Source organism: Neopelma chrysocephalum, unplaced genomic scaffold (genome assembly GCF_003984885.1).
Source record: "Neopelma chrysocephalum unplaced genomic scaffold, ASM398488v2 Primary Assembly neopelma1_96177, whole genome shotgun sequence".
In the NCBI taxonomy this organism is placed as follows: Eukaryota; Metazoa; Chordata; class Aves; order Passeriformes; family Pipridae; genus Neopelma; species Neopelma chrysocephalum.
The window spans coordinates 336,142-344,039 of record NW_020924826.1 but is presented as its reverse complement, the minus strand read 5'-3'; positions in this window follow the sequence as shown (position 1 = coordinate 344,039).

Here is a 7,898-nt window from a genome sequence, read left to right as displayed (position 1 = left end):
TTCTGTAGAAGATAACAAAACAAAACTCACAAAAACTTCCCATGACGCTGTTTTTTGACAGTGAAACCAGAGTGAAAGGTGACATGAGGAACATGGTACTTATGTTTTTAATTTACAAAATCTTGAGTGCTGACAAAAATTGTATTTAACATAATTCAAGAAGTGTTTGCACTTTAGGACTGTCAATAACTTCAAACAAACTCAGAGCAATATTACAGAGCACAATTTTACTGCTTTTTCTTCCTGCCTATCCACTTTCCCAAAAACAAACTTTCTCACCAGCTTTGCTTGCCTTGCTTGCTCCTGAAAACATGTCAACACTTGAGACTCCAGTGTAGTTGTTGAAAAACATCAAATTTTGTGAAAACTGTAAGATCTGCACAGCTCAAATCTCAAAAATCACCCACTTGGGAAATGTCAAGTACATCAAATCATAGATCAAACCCTCTTCAAAAATTTAGCACAAAGCAAAACCACTTCAAATATGGGAAGAGAAATTTGAAACTTTCAAAACTGCAGTAGCACTGTGCAGCAGTGATGGCTCCATTAACCAACTGGGTAAAGCAGCTGTTTTAGGTGACAAGCAGCTGACACTGTTTACAAGAATACAATGTCCCCAAAAATCAGCTGCTCACAGGTAGCAGCCACTAACCACATCTTACCACAACCAGTAACAAAATTCCAGTCCAATGTTAAACAGTGAAATGAAAAATTATCTTTAAAATTACTTTGCTTTATTTGGAGGGAACAGTTAATGATATAAAGGCCTCTCAGCAGGATGCAACCTGTTTAAAGTTTATAAAATGGGAAAACAAAGTTTCCCATATTAAAAAAGAAGGTATAATAAATCAAATCGAATAGAATACAAGATTAAAAACCTGCTTACATGCAGCTCTCTGACAAAATAATCTATATAAAATATATCCTATCCTTCGATCCATGTGAACTACGTGCATATATTGGGCCTTTCAGAAACCCATTAAATCTTATATTTCTGCTCCTGAAAATAGAATTAATCTCAGGATTTTATTTAAAGGCAATTCCTGCAACTATTTGTGAATTGTGAGACCTTTTGGCTTCACAGAGGCCTAGGATTTAACTCATATAATTACATCTTGGGTGTTCTCCTCTTGCTTTTTCTTAGGTTATTTTTTGCTCTGGTCCAATTGGCAATGTCCTATGTGTCCTCCTTCTCCCCCTTTTTTTCTCTTCTGTGTATTTAGTAGAGATTTTTCACCACCAAATCCAAGCAACACCTGTTTAAAGCAGGTTAATAGTGGTGAAGTCCTTAGAGGACTGGAAGGAAGATATTAGCTTATCTTTTTCTCAAGTTAAAGGAAGTTGCACCAGCAGGATTCCTTCACATTATGAAAAGTGTTCTGTTTATGGTGTATAAGTTTATTAAGAAAAGAAAAGTTTTCCAGAATTGTCCAAAGGTCATCCAGACGGAGTTAATTCAATAATCGCCTTTTGGGAAATTAGTTTTCTAATCAGACTCTTTAACTGAAAAAACTTTACCTTTGTCTTTCCTAGGGTGGATTCTGAGTCATATGAATGGCATTCTGCAGAATAAAACTACAGTAAAAAACATGCAGTATGTACTGACAGGTCATGTATTATACATGGGAAAAAAAAACCCCAAAACAGAACAAGAGACTCTTCAATTCCAATTTAAAACAACCTCTTCAGAGCAAATCTATATTCCATCTACAGGAGTTCTCAACAAACCTGCCTGAAGCCAAGCAATAGAACCCAGTATAGATGTGCAATTTAGTCTGGATAATTAACTGCAGCAGATGATGAGTCTGTATTACAATGATTGTAGTCACTAAGTGTAAAAGTTCATAATGATAATTCAGAAGCAGCTTACTGCCAGAGCTGCACATCAGGAGGAAGGGGAGGCTCTATGAAGTTTCTGAGTCAGCCACAGATCTGTAGAAATTGGGTTAATAAAGTGCTCAGAACAGCGCTCTGAGGTGCAACCTGCTGTTCTGGAAATCTTGGCTCTGATGGAGTGTAACTGCTAAACATCTTTAATTTCACTAGAAAAGAACAATTCTGAAGGGGCCAGTGGGGGTGGGTGGTGTATTAGCAAACTCTGTCCCTTTTCTGATCTGACTTTTGTTGTTGTCAGACAAGTAGGATAAGGAGCCACACACTGATCAATTCTGTGGAAAAAACCCCACCATAATTACCAAAAGTAATTTTATACTAGTCAAATCCAACTCTGCTACTTGAAACTCTATATCCATAGTGATAAATCCCTGGTGTTGGGTGAGAATTAACAGTTATGTTCAAAACTATGATGAAACAAAGCTGTACCCAAATAATACTCTTACATAGTGCTACCAGCTTATTTGCAAATGAATTTTATTAGTATTGGTAATAATTCCCCTTTGCAATACACCTACTGTAGGACACGTGGACTTTATTACTTTGTATGCCCCAGTGTAATGGGTTTGTTACTCTCCCTGAGAAGGAAACGGAAATAGGATAGGTCATTTGATGTGTATATATATAAGATATTCCATACTGTGTTATGTCAGCTCAGATATAAAAGACGGGAAGGAAGTAAGGGCTCTCTCTTCTCTTCCGGGCAGCTGCATGGTGGTGAATCGGCTGCTTCTTTGGAGGAGGAAAATGCCTTTCATGGGGGAAGTAGTCTTTATTGTTAATTTTCCTTGTGTGTATAGTGCTTATAGTTCTTTTTTTTCCTCTCTGTGTAAATATAAAACTGCCTTTACGTTTTTTTCATCTCCCCTTTTCCCTCTGGGTGGGGGGAGATTTGCGTAGCCTTGGCGGACACCTGGCATTTAGCCAAAGTAAACTATCCTAGGACACCCAGATCTGAAAAATTCTGGGGTAAGAACATGAAGACTGAAATGGAAAAGAGCTGTTCCATGCGCATATTTCCAGCTAGAAAAGACACAGGTCTTGTCTATTATTGCCACCATTTAATGACTATGGTGATAAAAATGCCAAGTCATGTGTCTGTCAGTTCTTTAGATATATATTTAGATATATATTTGGATATATATCTCTTCATTATATTGTTATAACTATGTACATAAAATCAATGCCAGCAATGTACTTTATTGTTAGCACTGTTATTGTTGTACTATCCTGAAAATTAAGAATAATTTACCAATGACATATGAATCCAATAATTTGTGTAATGAACTATGTTATTACAGGCAGGGGAAAAACAAAACTAATACTTAATTAAAAATGAAATAATTTTCTTGCTTTTCAAGTCTTTTTAAATATTGCTGCACCCATAAACAATGGCAAAAATTGAGCTAACTATAATTTATTTTCTTTCTTCAATTTCTACATAGCAAATCTACTATATACTGTTCCTAAAGATGTCACCTATGTGCAGATTATAACCTTGTGCAAGAAATTATTGGAACTTAGATAAAGTAAGCTCTTGGTATTTGACATTTGAAGACAAAAAGACAATTGTTTTCCAAAGTTCACTTGAACAGACAAAAGTAATATTAGATATAAAAAGGGTTTACTGTTCTTACTAAAATTTCCATGGCTAAAATATCTTTAAAATAATGTTGTGTTCAGACATGCAATGAAAAGTTTGTGTGAATGTATCCTGATCTGTGAGTTTGGGTAATAACTGACTTTCATTGCATCTTTGATGATTTTCTGTTCAGCTGTTTAGTTTGTGAGTTTAGTCACCAAAATTAGCTGTTGCCATAGAAACCTTTGATCTGTAACTATTCATCTTTCAGGTATAAAATTTGAAGAAGTGAGCATTAATCCATACTGCAAGAGTAGCTGACTTCTTGGTAGTTCAATACAGTTTTTACAATTATGGATGGAATTTCACTGATTTGTGACAATGTTGCCAACATATAATAGTGTGGAAATCGACTTCGGTGCTGAACTTTCTACCCTAGAGTGAGGAAACACCAGGAGGAAGTTGCTACCTGTACTGAATTTTTTTCCCAAATGATATTTAAAGTATATCACACTAAACTGGAACACACACCCCCTCTCACCCTGTCATAATATTTTATTTATAAGCTGAGAAAGGTTTTCATTCATTAACCCCAACCTGAACAATTTTTACACTGGCTGCTATAATTCGACCTCGTATGCGAGATCACTTTATTGACTTCGAGGTTCTGCTGTGACAGAAAGTGGCAAAGGCAGCCCTTGGGAAATAAGAATAAATTGAAAAAAATGCTCTGTGAGCTGTTACAGAGAACTGAAGTAGGTAAAAGAAGAGGATGTGAAGGAGAGTTGAAGGGAAAGGAGAAAATAATGTTAGTGAAATGTTAGAGCCATAAACAGAGCATAGCCAGAACTGTTAAAATAAACAGCAGTACTCACTCATGTCGGCAGTGAATCCCAGCCAAGCTAAACAGCTCCAGGACCTTTAATCTTGATCTATGTGGCACCACCTTGTTCTTCTCTCCAGCCTACAACTGATGAAAAGCATCAAGCCTCCCTGGAAATCACAGCTGCACTATGTTTGTCCAGCCTTCATCCTGCTCTGGACAAACACTCCTTTCAAAAGTCCAAAACACATCAAAAGTTATCATTCAAGACCCTGAGAGCCTTCTTTGTTTTCCTGGGCTTATTTGCACATGTTTGGCAGCATGAAGGATGCTAGTTTTCATTCACAGGAGATACTCTGTGAAAGACAGAGCACACAATCTGTCCCATTGTAGTGTGTTGTGAGATATGGGAAGGACCAAATGAACGCAGTTTGTTCTTTTCTTTCTGTTTTTCCTTTGCAACTTCCATATTAGATATGCTAACATGCTAAATATGCTAAGGTTTTTATTACTTTCCCTTTCACAGGTGTTGTTGGAATGAGAGAAAAAAATCAGTGTGTTTATGTCTCTACTAGGAGTGGTGGCTCTGGGGTGACTAATGAGGCCAAAACTAAGTTAATCGTCTTCAGTCACTCACTGGAAATCAATACCTACAACAACTGAGTACCCTGACATTACAATTTGAATTCCACTGCAGTTAGTGCTACAGTGAACTCTTGTGAGATTGAGAATTCAACTGTGAACTGAATTGATTCTTTATTCTTTTACTGAGAGTTCTTTTAGACTCACTCAGCTTGCTCGAAATTTAGCAAATTTATTACCGTGGTTTAAATAATTTCAATGACATTGACTCCATCTCTTTTGCATCATAAATTTCCCACATCATCCAAGTCAGTCACACTGTTATGTTCTAATTTCTCCAAATTCTTCATCGTGTCCTACTGTCAACAAATTGATGTTCGCTGGTGAAAAAAATCAGTACACAATGGTTTGTTCCATGTTTAACTTTTTTGATATGACAAGAGAAATGGATGCAGTGAGCTGAGAATTAGGTCAAGCAGCACAGACTGTGATATTCCTCTTAGTTACAAAATAAATTTCATTATTGATAATAACTCCTAAGCTCGTGTCAGCTCTAACCAGAAAATGTACTGCCAAACTGTATAAAACCCCCACCAAACCATACCTAAAGAATTAACAGCCTAAATATTACCTATATTTTAATTACATGTCTGTATTATATTTAACTGGCCAGATCAGTTCTGCTCCTTACACTGCATATATTGCCTTTTCTGAAAACATGACTTCTCAAATGCCTCTGCCTACTTCCCTCTCATTAGAATTTAATGTCTGGTGGTTGTGCTAGTTCAGTCTTATGATTGACTGCTAGGTTTGGAAAAATACTGCTTGGGTATCGGGTTTAGGTTTTTTTCCCCATGTTCTTTAAATCAAGAAGCACAGGCAATGTATGATCCACTTCTAAAGTAAATGATATTCCCTTTTACATATACACATATATTTTTACTAGCATGGCCTAGGGTAGAAAGGATTCCAGGATGACTAAAGAAGTGGTGCAGATTTCTGGTTCTGCATCAAGATGGGTTGGAAATCTGGTTTGGGTCGAGCACCAAAACATCAAAGCAAATTGCTCTGTTTTTTCAAGTCTTTGCATTTCAAGTGATTACTGTTTCTGGAGACTCCTTAGCACCAAAGAAAGCACTATGAAACATCCTCCTTCTTTTAGGGGGAATTTGAAAGAGTTTAAAACAAGCTATTTGAAGGAGGACAGTCATAATTTTAGGTCCACTTCAAACTCGGGTCCTGAAATTCAAGAGCCCAAGTTTGAGGTTCTTATATGATTGCAGCCATATACCATCAGGTGTTGCTTTCCTCTAAAGGAGTATATTTTATTCTTTCTTTTGATTATATCTAGGAACTGAATGTGTTCTATGTGTTCTCTTTCCCTGTGATAAGATGGCCTTTTAGCAAGAAAGCACAGTGGTCTTCTAAACGAATTTGGCGAGCAAGGAAAGTTCACATATCCCTGAGCCAACTGTGTGGTCTTCATGCTCTTTACTGAATTCACAGTTTCTTGTTGCCTCCGAATAGAAGTCCCACCTTTACAGCTTTGAATCTTGGCTGTCAGTACAGAACTCAAAGAGTGCACAGACTACATTCAGAAAATCCAACCCTGAAACTGTGGTATTTCCAGGTCCCCTTTCTGAATCATTTCTCTAGCACAAGAGAACATCACTAGCTAGGAGTCTCTAACAAAGACGAATGGCAACTATCATGGGAGTTAAATTATTTCAAGATGTTTTCGTGGGGCATATTAAAAGGAGAACACGTGGAAAGCATTGTAGCTCCATAATAATTTAGGAACTTGAAAGGAAACTGCCTCAATCTCTTTACATCTCCCTCTAGAGAGAGATATAAAGATTAATAATATTTAATGAATAAGAATTAAATTAATGAGTCTCTTCAGTCAAGCTAAGATGTTTGACTTCCATGGGAGCAACCGCAAATGCAATGGATTATCCCAGAAGAAGTCTTTGAAGTCTGCTATGGACCTGTTAGATCATGAGGAGCTTTTCAAATCCGTGTCTTAAGCAAAGTTAACCAAAAACCCATGGAAAGATAACCACATTCACATCCAGACTCATGGAAACTCTTGTCCTGGTGAGATAAGATCTGCACTGTTCCTGTTCCCAGCACTTTGCTTCTCTCCAGATTTGTTGTTTTGGCAGAGATTGGTTCAGGTGAAGGAAAATCACTTTTCTGCATTCCCACTGCACCAAAACCAACACATTAAATCATGAGGGAGATTAAAAATGTTCCTGAGAGCGTATTTAAAGCTCTTCAGCTGCCTTTTTGTTTATAAGAATACTTTACACATTTCGAAGGGGAAACAGCTCTGAAAGGCCTACTACTGAGATAAGTGCCTTATTTTAGGATTTAAATCGTTATGTGAACAACCTCAATAAAGACACATGGTGTTAGATCTGTACAGTGTGATATCTCTTGAGTCTTTGTTGGAATTTTCCTGACTTTCTCACAATCTGCGCTACAGAAATGACCTATTTTTCTCTTCCATTCCTTTTCCTCATCCAGCCGTGCACCAGAAGTAAAGGAGCTAATGATCCAGTAGTTATGGGTTATGTATATCACCTGTAGGGTGTAGATATGCATCTTATAAAGGTACCCTTTGTGGTAACACGCAGAGGTTTGGGGATGACCAGCTAATCTTTGACCATCCCAGTTTTGTGTTCACTAGGTTATCTCTCCCGTCTTAATATTTCAGATAGCTTCTATAAGCCTGGGATGCATTCAGAAGGTGACATCCATGTGAAAACTCAAGAAAGGTGTGTGTCAGATGTGATAATGTCTTTGTCTCTAAACATTTTACTGAAATATATGACAGCAGGTGCAAGAGTACCATCTCACATAAATATGGGGAAAGTTCCTGATCCAGGTCTACATGTTCCTTTGTTCTTCTCCAGAAAATGTCGTGTCTTTCTGATGAAGCCAGAGGAGTGAGAAATTAGTCTGTATAGTTCACAATCAATTACAGTCTGAAAACCTGCTTTCATAAAGGTGCCT